The following is a 14,652-nucleotide window of genomic DNA, read 5'->3' as shown; positions in this document are numbered from 1 at the left end:
CCCATACACCACTGGTCCCATACACCACTGGTCCCATACACCACTGGTCCCCTACACCACAGGTCCCCTACACCACAGGTCCCATACACCACTGGTCCCATACACCACTGGTCCCCTACACCACTGGTCCCATACACCACTGGTCCCCTACACCACTGGTCCCCTACACCACTGGACCCATACACCACTGGTCCCCTACACCACTGGTCCCCTACACCACTGGTCCCATACACCACTGGTCCCATACACCACTGGTCCCATACACCACTGGTCCCCTACAACACTGGTCCCCTACACCACAGGTCCCCTACACCACAAGTCCCATACACCACTGGTCCCATACACCACTGGTCCCATACACCGCTGGTCCCCTACACCACTGGTCCCATACACCACTGGTCCCCTACACCACTGGTCCCCTACACCACAGGTCCTCTACACCACTGGTCCCATACACCACAGGTCCTCTACACCACTGGTCCCATACACCACTGGTCCCATACACTACTGGTCCCATACATCACTGGTCCTCTACACCACTGGTTCTCTACACCACTGGTCCCATACACCACAGGTCCCCTACACCATTGGTCTCATGCACCAGTGGTCCCATACACCACTGGTCCCATACACCACTGCTCCCCTACACCACTGGTCCCATACACCACTGGTCCCATACACCACTGGTCCCCTACACCACTGGTCCCATACACCACTGGTCCCATACACCACTGGTCCCATACACCACTGGTCCCATACACCACTGGTCCCATACACCACTGGTCCCATACACTACTGGTCCCGTACACCACTAGTCCCATACAACACTGGTCCCATACACCACTGGTCCCCTATACCACTGGTCCCATACACCACTGGTCCCCTACACTACTGGTCCCCTACACCACTGGTCCCATACACCACTGGTCCCCTACACCACTGGTCCCCTACACCACTGGTCCCATACACCACTGGCCACATCCACAACTGGTCCTATACAACACTGGTCCCATACACCATAGGTCCCATACACCACTGGTCACATACACCACAGGTCCCAAACACCACTGGTCCCATACACCACTGGTCCCCTACACCACTGGTCCCATACACCACTGGTCCCCTACACCACTGGTCCCCTACACCACTGGTCCCATACACCACTGGCCACATCCACAACTGGTCCTCTACAACACTGGTCCCCTACACCACTGGTCCCCTACACCACTGGTCCCATACACCACTGGCCACATCCACAACTGGTCCTCTACAACACTGGTCCCATACACCACTGGTCCCATACACCACTGGTCACATACACCACAGGTCCCAAACACCACTGGTCCCATACACCACTGGTCCCATACACCACTGGTCCCCTATACCACTGGTCCCCTACACCACAGGTCCCCTACACCACAGGTCCCCTACACCACTGGTCCCCTACACCACAGGTCCCATACACCACTGGTCCCATACACCACTGGTCCCATACACCACTGGTCCCATACACCAATGGTCCCCTACACCACTGGTCCCCTACACCACTGGTCCCCTACACCACTGGTCCCATACACCACTGGTCCCCTACACCACTGGTCCCATACACCACTGGTCTCATACACCACTGGTCCCATACACCACTGGTCCCATACACCACTGGTCCCATACACCACTGGTCCCCTACACCACTGGTCCCATACACCACTGGTCTCATACACCACTGGTCCCATACACCACAGGTCCCATTCACCACTGGTCCCATACACCACTGGTCCCATACACCACTGGCCGCATACACCACTGGTCCCCTACAACACTGGTCCCCTACACCACAGGTCCCGTACACTACAGGTCCCCTACACCACTGGTCCCATACACCACTGGTCCCCTACACCACTGGTCCCATACACCACTTGTCCCATATACCACTAGTCCCATACACCACTGGTCCCCTACACCACTGGTCCCCTACACCACAGGTCCCATACACCACTGGTCCCATACACCACAGGTCCCATACACCACTGGTCCCCTACACCACAGGTCCCATACACCACTGGTCCCATACACCACTGGTCCCATACACCACTGGTCCCATACACCACTGGTCCCATACATCACAGGTCCCATACACCACTGGTCCCCTACACCACTGGTCCCATACACCACTGGTCCCCTACACCACAGGTCCCATACACCACTGGTCCCATACACCACTGGTCCCATACACCACTGGTCCCATACACCACAGATCCCATACACCACTGGTCCCCTACACCACTGGTCCCATACACCACTGGTCCCCTACACCACAGGTCCCATACACCACTGGTCCCATACACCACTGGTCCCCTACACCACAGGTCCCATACACCACTAGTCCCCTACACCACTGGTCCCCTACACCACTGGTCCCATACACCACTGGTCCCCTACACCACAGGTCCCATACACCACTGGTCCCATACACCACTGGTCCCCTACACCACAGGTCCCATACACCACTGGTCCCCTACACCACTGGTCCCCTACACCACAGGTCCCATACACCACTAGTCCCCTACACCACTGGTCCCATACACCACTGGTCCCATACACCACTGGTCCCATACATCACAGGTCCCATACACCACTGGTTCCATACACCACTGGTCCCATACACCACTGGTCCCCTACACCACTGGTCCCATACACCACTGGTCCCATACACCACTGGTCCCATACATTACTGGTCCCCTACACTACTGGTCCCATACACCACTGGTCCCATACACCACTGGTCCCATACACCACTGGTCCCATACACCACTGGTCCCATACACCACTGGTCCCATACTCCAATGGTCCCCTACACCACTGGTCTAATACACCACTGGTCCCATACACCACTGGTCCCATACCCCACTGGTCCCATACACCACTGGTCCCCTACACCACTGGTCTCATACACCACTGGTCCCATACACCACTGGTCCCATACACCACTGGTCCCATACACCACTGGTATCATACACCGCTGGTCCCATACACCACTGGTCTCCTACACCACTGGTCCCATACACCACTGGTCCCATACACCACTGGTCCCATACACCACTGGTCCCATACACCACTGGTCCCATACACCACTGGTCCCATACACCACTGGTCCCCTACACCACTGGTCCCCTACACCACTGGTCCCATACACCACTGGTCCCATACACCACTGGTCCCCTACACCACTGGTCCCCTACACCACTGGTCCCATACACCACTGGCCACATCCACAACTGGTCCTATACAACACTGGTCCCATACACCATAGGTCCCATACACCACTGGTCACATACACCACAGGTCCCAAACACCACTGGTCTCATACACCACTGGTCCCCTACACCACTGGTCCCATACACCACTGGTCCCCTACACCACTGGTCCCCTACACCACTGGTCCCATACACCACTGGCCACATCCACAACTGGTCCTCTACAACACTGGTCCCCTACACCACTGGTCCCCTACACCACTGGTCCCATACACCACTGGCCACATCCACAACTGGTCCTCTACAACACTGGTCCCATACACCACTGGTCCCATACACCACTGGTCACATACACCACAGGTCCCAAACACCACTGGTCCCATACACCACTGGTCCCATACACCACTGGTCCCCTATACCACTGGTCCCCTACACCACAGGTCCCCTACACCACAGGTCCCCTACACCACTGGTCCCCTACACCACAGGTACCATACACCACTGGTCCCATACACCACTGGTCCCATACACCACTGGTCCCATACACCAATGGTCCCCTACACCACTGGTCCCCTACACCACTGGTCCCCTACACCACTGGTCCCATACACCACTGGTCCCCTACACCACTGGTCCCATACACCACTGGTCTCATACACCACTGGTCCCATACACCACTGGTCCCATACACCACTGGTCCCATACACCACTGGTCCCCTACACCACTGGTCCCATACACCACTGGTCTCATACACCACTGGTCCCATACACCACAGGTCCCATTCACCACTGGTCCCATACACCACTGGTCCCATACACCACTGGCCGCATACACCACTGGTCCCCTACAACACTGGTCCCCTACACCACAGGTCCCGTACACTACAGGTCCCCTACACCACTGGTCCCATACACCACTGGTCCCATAAACCACTGGTCCCATACACCACTGGTTCCCTACACCACTTGTCCCATATACCACTAGTCCCATACACCACTGGTCCCCTACACCACTGGTCCCCTACACCACAGGTCCCATACACCACTGGTCCCATACACCACAGGTCCCATACACCACTGGTCCCCTACACCACAGGTCCCATACACCACTGGTCCCATACACCACTGGTCCCATACACCACTGGTCCCATACACCACTGGTCCCATACATCACAGGTCCCATACACCACTGGTCCCCTACACCACTGGTCCCATACACCACTGGTCCCCTACACCACAGGTCCCATACACCACTGGTCCCATACACCACTGGTCCCATACACCACTGGTCCCATACACCACAGATCCCATACACCACTGGTCCCCTACACCACTGGTCCCATACACCACTGGTCCCCTACACCACAGGTCCCATACACCACTGGTCCCATACACCACTGGTCCCCTACACCACAGGTCCCATACACCACTAGTCCCCTACACCACTGGTCCCCTACACCACTGGTCCCATACACCACTGGTCCCCTACACCACAGGTCCCATACACCACTGGTCCCATACACCACTGGTCCCCTACACCACAGGTCCCATACACCACTGGTCCCCTACACCACTGGTCCCCTACACCACAGGTCCCATACACCACTAGTCCCCTACACCACTGGTCCCATACACCACTGGTCCCATACACCACTGGTCCCATACATCACAGGTCCCATACACCACTGGTTCCATACACCACTGGTCCCATACACCACTGGTCCCCTACACCACTGGTCCCATACACCACTGGTCCCATACACCACTGGTCCCATACATTACTGGTCCCCTACACTACTGGTCCCATACACCACTGGTCCCATACACCACTGGTCCCATACACCACTGGTCCCATACACCACTGGTCCCATACACCACTGGTCCCATACACCAATGGTCCCCTACACCACTGGTCTAATACACCACTGGTCCCATACACCACTGGTCCCATACCCCACTGGTCCCATACACCACTGGTCCCCTACACCACTGGTCTCATACACCACTGGTCCCATACACCACTGGTCCCATACACCACTGGTCCCATACACCACTGGTATCATACACCGCTGGTCCCATACACCACTGGTCTCCTACACCACTGGTCCCATACACCACTGGTCCCATACACCACTGGTCCCATACACCACTGGTCCCATACACCACTGGTCCCCTACACTACTGGTCCCATACACCACTGGTTCCATACACCACTGGTCCCATACACCACTGGTCCCATACACCACTGGTCCCATACACCACTGGTCCCCTACACCACTGGTCCCATACACCACTGGTCCCATACACCACTGGTCCCATACATTACTGGTCCCCTACACTACTGGTCCTATACACCACTGGTCCCATACACCACTGGTCCCATACACCACTGGTCCCATACACCACTGGTCCCATACACCACTGGTCCCATACACCAATGGTCCCCTACACCACTGGTCTAATACACCACTGGTCCCATACACCACTGGTCCCATACCCCACTGGTCCCATACACCACTGGTCCCCTACACCACTGGTCTCATACACCACTGGTCCCATACACCACTGGTCCCATACACCACTGGTATCATACACCGCTGGTCCCATACACCACTGGTCTCCTACACCACTGGTCCCATACACCACTGGTCCCATACACCACTGGTCCCCTACACCACTGGTCCCATACACCACTGGTCCCATACACCACTGGTCCCATACACCACTGGTCCCATACACCACTGGTCCCCTACACCACTGGTCCCATACCACTCACCTTTCGTTGTGCCAATACATTGTGGCTTACATCTGGCTCACAATAGCAGGAGTCTACCTACATCCGGCTCACTACAGTAGAGACTACCTACATCCGGCTCACAACAGCAGGAGTCTACCTACATCCGGCTCACTACAGTAGAGACTACCTACATCCGGCTCACAACAGCAGGAGTCTACCTACATCCGGCTCACAACAGCAGGAGTCTACCTGCATCCGGCTCACAACAGCAGGAGTCTACCTACATCCAGCTCACAACAGCAGGAGTCTACCTACATCCGGCTCACTACAGTAGAGACTACCTACATCCGGCTCACAACAGCAGGAGTCTACCTACATCCGGCTCACTACAGTAGAGACTACCTACATCCGGCTCACAACAGCAGGAGTCTACCTACATCCGGCTCACAACAGCAGGAATCCACCTACATCCGGCTCACAACAGAAGAGAGTACATACATCCGGCTCACAACAGAAGTGACTACATACATCCGGCTCACAACAGAAGAGACTACCTACATCCGGCTCACAACAGCAGGAGTCTACCTACATCCGGCGCACAACAGAAGAGAGTACATACATCCGGCTCACAACAGATGTTACTACATACATCCGGCTCACAACAGAAGAGACTACCTACATCCGGCTCACAACAGAAGAGTACATACATCTGGCTCACAACAGAATACTTCATACATCCGGCTCACAACAGATGAGACTACCTACATCTGACTCACAACAGTAAGTCTATTTACATCTGGCTCACGATAGAAGAGTGTACCTACATCTGGCTCACAATAGAGGAGTCTATTTACATCCGGCTCACAAGAGCAAGAGACTACCTACTTCCGGCTCACAACAAATAGAGACTACCTACATCCGGCTCTCAACAGGAGGAGACTACCTACATCCGGCTCACAACAGGAAGATACTACCTACATCCGGCTCACACCAGAAAGAGACTACCTACATCCGGCTCACAACAGAGACTACCTACATCCGGCTCACAACAGAAAGAGACTCCCTACATCCGGCTCACACCAGAAAGAGACTACCTACATCCGGCTCACAACAGAGACTATCTACCGGCTCACAACAGGAAGAGACTACCTACATCTGGCTCACAACAGGAAGAGACAACCTACATCCGGCTCACAACAGAAAGAGACTACCTACATCCGGCTCATAACAGGAAGAGACTACCTACATCCGGCTCACAACAGGAAGAGACTACCTACATCCGGCTCACAACAGGAAGAGACTACCTACATCCGGCTCACAACAGGAAGAGACTACCTACATCCGGCTCACAACAGGAAGAGACTACCTACATCCGGCTCACAACAGGAAGAGACTACCTACATCCGGCTCACAACAGAAAGAGACTACCTACATCCGGCTCACAACAGGAAGAGACTACCTACATCCGGCTCACAACAGGAAGAGACTACCTACATCCGGCTCACAACAGAAAGAGACTACCTACATCCGGCTCACAACAGAAAGAGACTACCTACATCCGGCTCACAACAGGAAGAGACTACCTACATCCGGCTCACAACAGAAAGAGACTACCTACATCCGGCTCACAACAGAAAGAGACTACCTACATCCGGCTCACAACAGGAAGAGACTACCTACATCCGGCTCACAACAGAAAGAGACTACCTACATCCGGCTCACAACAGGAAGAGACTACCTACATCCGGCTCACAACAGAAAGAGACTACCTACATCCGGCTCACAACAGAGACTACCTACATCTGGCTCACAACAGAAAGAGACTACCTACATCCGGCTCACAACAGAAAGAGACTACCTACATCCGGCTCACAACAGGAAGAGACTACCTACATCTGGCTCACAACAGGAAGAGACTACCTACATCCGGCTCACAACAGAGACTACCTACATCTGGCTCACAACAGAAAGAGACTACCTACATCCGGCTCACAACAGAAAGAGACTACCTACATCCGGCTCACAACAGGAAGAGACTACCTACATCTGGCTCACAACAGGAAGAGACTACCTACATCTGGCTCACAACAGGAAGAGACTACCTACATCTGGCTCACAACAGGAAGAGACTACCTACATCTGGCTCACAACAGGAAGAGACTACCTACATCCGGCTCACAACAGGAAGAGACTACCTACATCCGGCTCACAACAGGAAGAGACTACCTACATCCGGCTCACAACAGAAAGAGACTACCTACATCCGGCTCACAGCAGGAAGAGACTACCTACATCCGGCTCACAACAGGAAGAGACTACCTACATCCGGCTCACAACAGAAAACGGGGTGTTGAAATACTCACACGAACTTGAAGCTTTTACTGCAAAGAAAAAAGAGTAATTTGCGGTCAGAAATAAAACAGAAAAAACATAACATTAATAGATTTATACAACAGAACTTTTATTTGTGACATAATGAGATGAATAGTGAGGGGGGGGAGGGGGGGTTATGGGGGGATGGAGGGGGAGGGGGGGTTATGGGGGGATGGAGGGGGAGGGGGGGTTATGGGGGGATGGAGGGGGAGGGGGGGTTATGGGGGGATGGAGGGGGAGGGGGGTTATGGGGGGATGGAGGGGGGTTATGGGGGGATGGAGGGGGAGGGGGGTTATGGGGGGATGGAGGGGGGTTATGGGGGGATGGAGGGGGAGGGGGGTTATGGGGGGATGGAGGGGGGTTATGGGGGGATGGAGGGGGAGGGGGGTTATGGGGGGATGGAGGGGGGTTATGGGGGGATGGAGGGGGAGGGGGGTTATGGGGGGATGGAGGGGGAGGGGGGGTTATGGGGGGATGGAGGGGGAGGGGGGGTTATGGGGGGATAGAGGGGGGTTATGGGGGGATGGAGGGGGAGGGGGGGTTATGGGGGGATGGAGGGGGAGGGGGGGTTATGGGGGGATGGAGGGGGAGGGGGGTTATGGGGGGATGGAGGGGGAGGGGGGGTTATGGGGGGATGGAGGGGGAGGGGGGTTATGGGGGGATGGAGGGGGAGGGGGGGTTATGGGGGGATGGAGGGGGAGGGGGGTTATGGGGGGATGGAGGGGGGTTATGGGGGGATGGAGGGGGAGGGGGGTTATGGGGGGATGGAGGGGGGTTATTGGGGGATGGAGGGGGAGGGGGGTTATGGGGGGATGGAGGGGGGTTATGGGGGGATGGAGGGGGAGGGGGGTTATGGGGGGATGGAGGGGGGTTATGGGGGGATGGAGGGGGAGGGGGGTTATGGGGGGATGGAGGGGGAGGGGGGGTTATGGGGGGATGGAGGGGGAGGGGGGGTTATGGGGGGATAGAGGGGGGTTATGGGGGGATGGAGGGGGAGGGGGGGTTATGGGGGGATGGAGGGGGAGGGGGGTTATGGGGGGATGGAGGGGGAGGGGGGTTATGGGGGGATGGAGGGGGAGGGGGGTTATGGGGGGATGGAGGGGGAGGGGGGGTTATGGGGGGATAGAGGGGGGTATGGGGGGATGGAGGGGGAGGGGGGTTATGGGGGGATGGAGGGGGGGTTATGGGGGGATGGAGGGGGAGGGGGGGTTATGGGGGGATGGAGGGGGAGGGGGGGTTATGGGGGATGGAGGGGGTTATGGGGGGATGGAGGGGGAGGGGGGTTATGGGGGATGGAGGGGGGGTTATGGGGGGATGGAGGGGGAGGGGGGGTTATGGGGGGATGGAGGGGGAGGGGGGGTTATGGGGGGATGGAGGGGGAGGGGGGTTATGGGGGATGGAGGGGGAGGGGGGTTATGGGGGGATGGAGGGGGAGGGGGGGTTATGGGGGGATGGAGGGGGAGGGGGGTTATGGGGGGATGGAGGGGGAGGGGGGGTTATGGGGGGATGGAGGGGGAGGGGGGGTTATGGGGGGATGGAGGAGGAGGGGGGGTTATGGGGGATGGAGGGGGAGGGGGGGTTATGGGGGGATGGAGGGGGAGGGGGGTTATGGGGGGATGGAGGGGGGTTATGGGGGGATGGAGGGGGAGGGGGGGTTATGGGGGGATGGAGGGGGTTATGGGGGGATGGAGAGGGAGGGGGGTTATGGGGGGATGGAGGGGGAGGGGGGGTTATGGGGGGATGGAGGGGGAGGGGGGGTTATGGGGGGATGGAGGGGGGTTATGGGGGGATGGAGGGGGGTTATGGGGGGATGGAGGGGGGTTATGGGGGGATGGAGGGGGGTTATGGGGGGATGGAGGGGGGTTATGGGGGGATGGAGGGGGAGGGGGGGTTATGGGGGGCTGGAGGGGGAGGGGGGGTTATGGGGGGATGGAGGGGGGTTATGGGGGGATGGAGGGGGGTTATGGGGGGATGGAGGGGGGTTATGGGGGGATGGAGGGGGGTTATGGGGGGATGGAGGGGGAGGGGGGGTTATGGGGGGATGGAGGGGGAGGGGGGGTTATGGGGGGATGGAGGGGGGTTATGGGGGGATGGAGGGGGAGGGGGGGTTATGGGGGGATGGAGGGGGGTTATGGGGGGATGGAGGGGGAGGGGGGGTTATGGGGGGATGGAGGGGGAGGGGGGTTATGGGGGGATGGAGGGGGAGGGGGGTTATGGGGGGATGGAGGGGGAGGGGGGGTTATGGGGGGATGGAGGGGGAGGGGGGGTTATGGGGGGATGGAGGGGGAGGGGGGTTATGGGGGGATGGAGGGGGAGGGGGGGTTATGGGGGGATGGAGGGGGAGGGGGGGTTATGGGGGGATGGAGGGGGAGGGGGGGTTATGGGGGGATGGAGGGGGAGGGGGGTTATGGGGGGATAGAGGGGGGTTATGGGGGGATGGAGGGGGAGGGGGGTTATGGGGGGATGGAAGGGGAGGGGGGGTTATGGGGGATGGAGGGGAAGGGGGGTTATGGGGGGATGGAGGGGGAGGGGGCGTTATGGGGGGATAGAGGGGGGTTATGGGGGGATGGAGGGGGAGGGGGGTTATGGGGGGATGGAGGGGGGTTATGGGGGGATGGAGGGGGAGGGGGGGTTATGGGGGGATGGAGGGGGAGGGGGGGTTATGGGGGGATGGAGGGGGAGGGGGGGTTATGGGGGGATGGAGGGGGAGGGGGGGTTATGGGGGGATGGAGGGGGAGGGGGGGTTATGGGGGGATGGAGGGGGAGGGGGGTTATGGGGGGATAGAGGGGGGTTATGGGGGGATGGAGGGGGAGGGGGGTTATGGGGGGATGGAGGGGGAGGGGGGGTTATGGGGGATGGAGGGGAAGGGGGGTTATGGGGGGATGGAGGGGGAGGGGGCGTTATGGGGGGATAGAGGGGGGTTATGGGGGGATGGAGGGGGAGGGGGGTTATGGGGGGATGGAGGGGGAGGGGGGGTTATGGGGGATGGAGGGGAAGGGGGGTTATGGGGGGATGGAGGGGGAGGGGGCGTTATGGGGGGATGGAGGGGGAGGGGGGGTTATGGGGGGATAGAGGGGGGTTATGGGGGGATGGAGGGGGAGGGGGGATATGGGGGATGGAGGGGAAGGGGGGTTATGGGGGATGGAGGGGGGTTATGGGGGGATGGAGGGGGAGGGGGGATATGGGGGATGGAGGGGGGGTTTAAGGGGAGGAGTGATGGGTGGGGGGTGATGGGTGGGGGGTGATGGGTGGGGGGGTGATGGGTGGGGGGTGATGGGTGGGTTGGGGGGTGGGGGTGGGGGTTGGGGGGTGATGGGTGGGGGGGATGGGTGGGGGTGGGGGTTATGGGTGGTGGGGGGGTGTAGCATACATGTGAGTAATCTAGTATGAGTGTGAGGTGATGAGACACGGACCTCACAACTGGTGAACTTGCCCCAGCTTCCCTCATTACCTTAGTCATTCTTCTTATATGAACATATACTAATAATAATAATAATAATAATAATAATAATAATAATAAGCATTAACAAATCAATTACATTGATGTATTAATCATGTGGATCAATGTGGGGGACTTGTAGCAGCGTTCTGGAGGCTCCCAGACACACGGTGTAGCCCACTCAGCCACGGTAGGACGTCCTGTTGTCCTCTCGTGGTGGAGTGGGCTGAGGCATGCATCTGGGAGCCACGAGAACGCAGGTTCAAATCCACCGCATGGCTCCTCGTGATTTTCTGAAAAATAATAATAATAATAAAACATTAATAATATTTGCATCGATTATAAAATGAATAATAATAATAATGATAATGATGAAACTAATACATTATTGTGCACTAAAAATATTATTATAGGCAGAAAAATACAAAGTTATTTGTAACTTGGGTTATGTTGGACTTTTAGAAGGGGGGGGGACTGGGGGTGTTGTGGTGGGGGGACTAGGGGGGAGGGGAGAGGGAGGTGGGAATGAGTGGTGGAGGAGGACAATGAGTCTTGTGAGGCGACAGTCTACTCAAACATGAGTGGATAAGACCGTAGACTTTCCCTGTCTCACAAAAGAGCAAGTTGGCATGAGGTACCTGGAGCTTTGCAATTACTTTATTCACTCTCGTATTCTTGAAGATATCCTCACAGTATACCCAAAATTTGCCAGTGCAGGCTATTAAACACATGGCCCTGTATGACTAACCATCCTGCGAGATGGGGACTTGTATTACCACTGCTACCTTATTCAATCTTGTGTTGTTGATATCCTCAAAATGCATCTGGAGTCTGCCAGTGCAGACCGCTTATCACATGTCTCTGTATGACTAACCATCCTGTGTGATGGGGATTTTTTAGCATCACCTAGTTAGCTTTTTTGACACACTGTACTCCACTTCATATAGTCTAGTGTAGCTGCACTAATGCAGATGTACCTCATATCTTAATAAAAAAAAAAAAAAAAAAAAAAAGGTTGTCTACACCGACGGCTCAGTCCAGTCTTCTACTGGACGGACTGCAGCAGCATGTAGGTTTTATAGAAATAATATTTGCACAAAGACTGTCAGTGTCAGTTTAAACAACTGGCTGACCTCCACACAAGCAGAACTAGCAGCATTACACTTAGCAACCAGTACATTAAAAAACATTGGAGGAGGAATAATATTCTGCGATTCAAAGTCTGCTCTTCAAGCAATCGAAAACTTCTCTTGGAAGATCGACAGCAAGAACCTCATACTACCAATTATAAATGACCTAATTGATGCACAGAGTAAAGGGTCTCGAATCTCCTTTGTATGGATACCTTCACACATAAATATAACCCATCATAATGAGACAGACATTGCAGCCAAATTAGCGTGTAACAAGTTTGAAGTTGAATTAGATCTAGGTATCCCCATCTCTGCTGTCAAAACTGTATTGGTCCAAACACTCAGGTCTGATAGGAAAGAACTTACTGACTCCCAACGACCTGAAAGTACTAGTATAAAAAGCTGTGATTTGTTCAGATCTGAAACCTACATCTATGGACAGCACAAAACGTCCACTAGACTGTGCGACACAGTGGTTGCAAGGATCAGGTTGGGTTACCGTTACCTGTGGCAGGTGGCTGCAGGTGACGGATCTCCCAATCCTGAGCACTCCAGTTGCAAACTCTGTGAGCAGGAACTACGGCATGATCTCCCGCACTACATCAATGAGTGTCCAGTTATTAAACCTTTCAGACCAGTTGGCATGAGGTACCTGGAGCTTTGCAATTACTTTCCTACCTCTCGTGTTCTTGAAGATATCCTCATATTACACCCAGAGTCTGCCAGTGAACACATGGCCCTGTATGACTAACCATCCTGTGTGATGGGCACTTTTAGTATCACGTAGATAGCTCTGTGACACACTGTGTTGACCTTCATACAGTCTAGAGCAGCTGTATAGTACTACCTGGCTACCTCTTGACACTGTGTTGACCTTCATACAGTCTAGAGCAGGTGTATAGTACTACCTGGCTACCTCTTGACACTGTGTTGACCTTCATACAGTCTAGAGCAGCTGGTTAGTACTACCTGGCTACCTCTTGACACTGTGTTGACCTTCATATAGTCTAGAGCAGCTGTTTAGTACTACCTGGCTACCTCTTGACACTGTGTTGACCTTCATACAGTCTAGAGCAGGTGTATAGTACTACCTGGCTACCTCTTGACACTGTGTTGACCTTCATACAGTCTAGAGCAGCTGGTTAGTACTACCTGGCTACCTCTTGACACTGTGTTGACCTTCATATAGTCTAGAGCAGCTGTATAGTAGTACCTGGCTACCTCTTGACACTGTGTTGACCTTCATACAGTCAAGAGCAGCTGTATAGTACAACCTGGCTACCTCTTGACACTGTGTTGACCTTCATACAGTCTAGAGCAGCTGGTTAGTACTACCTGGCTACCTCTTGACACTGTGTTGACCTTCATATAGTCTAGAGCAGCTGTATAGTAGTACCTGGCTACCTCTTGACACTGTGTTGACCTTCATACAGTCAAGAGCAGCTGTATAGTACAACCTGGCTACCTCTTGACACTGTTGACCTTCATACAGTCTAGAGCAGCTGGTTAGTACTACCTGGCTACCTCTTGACACTGTGTTGACCTTCATACAGTCAAGAGCAGCTGTATAGTACAACCTGGCTACCTCTTGACACTGTGTTGACCTTCATACAGTCAAGAGCAGCTGTATAGTACAACCTGGCTACCTCTTGACACTGTGTTGACCTTCATACAGTCTAGAGCAGCTGTACAGTACTACCTGGCTACCTCTTGA

At 55.5% G+C, this 14,652-nt stretch overlaps 1 long non-coding RNA gene across 1 annotated transcript in view; it reads right to left on the bottom strand.

Moving 5' to 3' along the window:
• LOC138351066 (uncharacterized) overlaps nt 1–14,652 on the bottom strand; it is a 155,667-nt gene that overhangs the window by 35,220 nt on the left and 105,795 nt on the right. Inside the window, exon 2 of the long non-coding RNA XR_011222358.1 lies at nt 8,355–8,372. This is a non-coding gene — a long non-coding RNA (uncharacterized lncRNA). The remainder of the gene's footprint in view (nt 1–8,354; nt 8,373–14,652) is intronic.

This window comes from Procambarus clarkii, chromosome 48 (genome assembly GCF_040958095.1).
Source record: "Procambarus clarkii isolate CNS0578487 chromosome 48, FALCON_Pclarkii_2.0, whole genome shotgun sequence".
Classification (NCBI taxonomy): Eukaryota; Metazoa; Arthropoda; class Malacostraca; order Decapoda; family Cambaridae; genus Procambarus; species Procambarus clarkii.
Note: the sequence above shows the minus strand (reverse complement) of the source record. Positions and strands in the feature narration are given on the sequence as shown.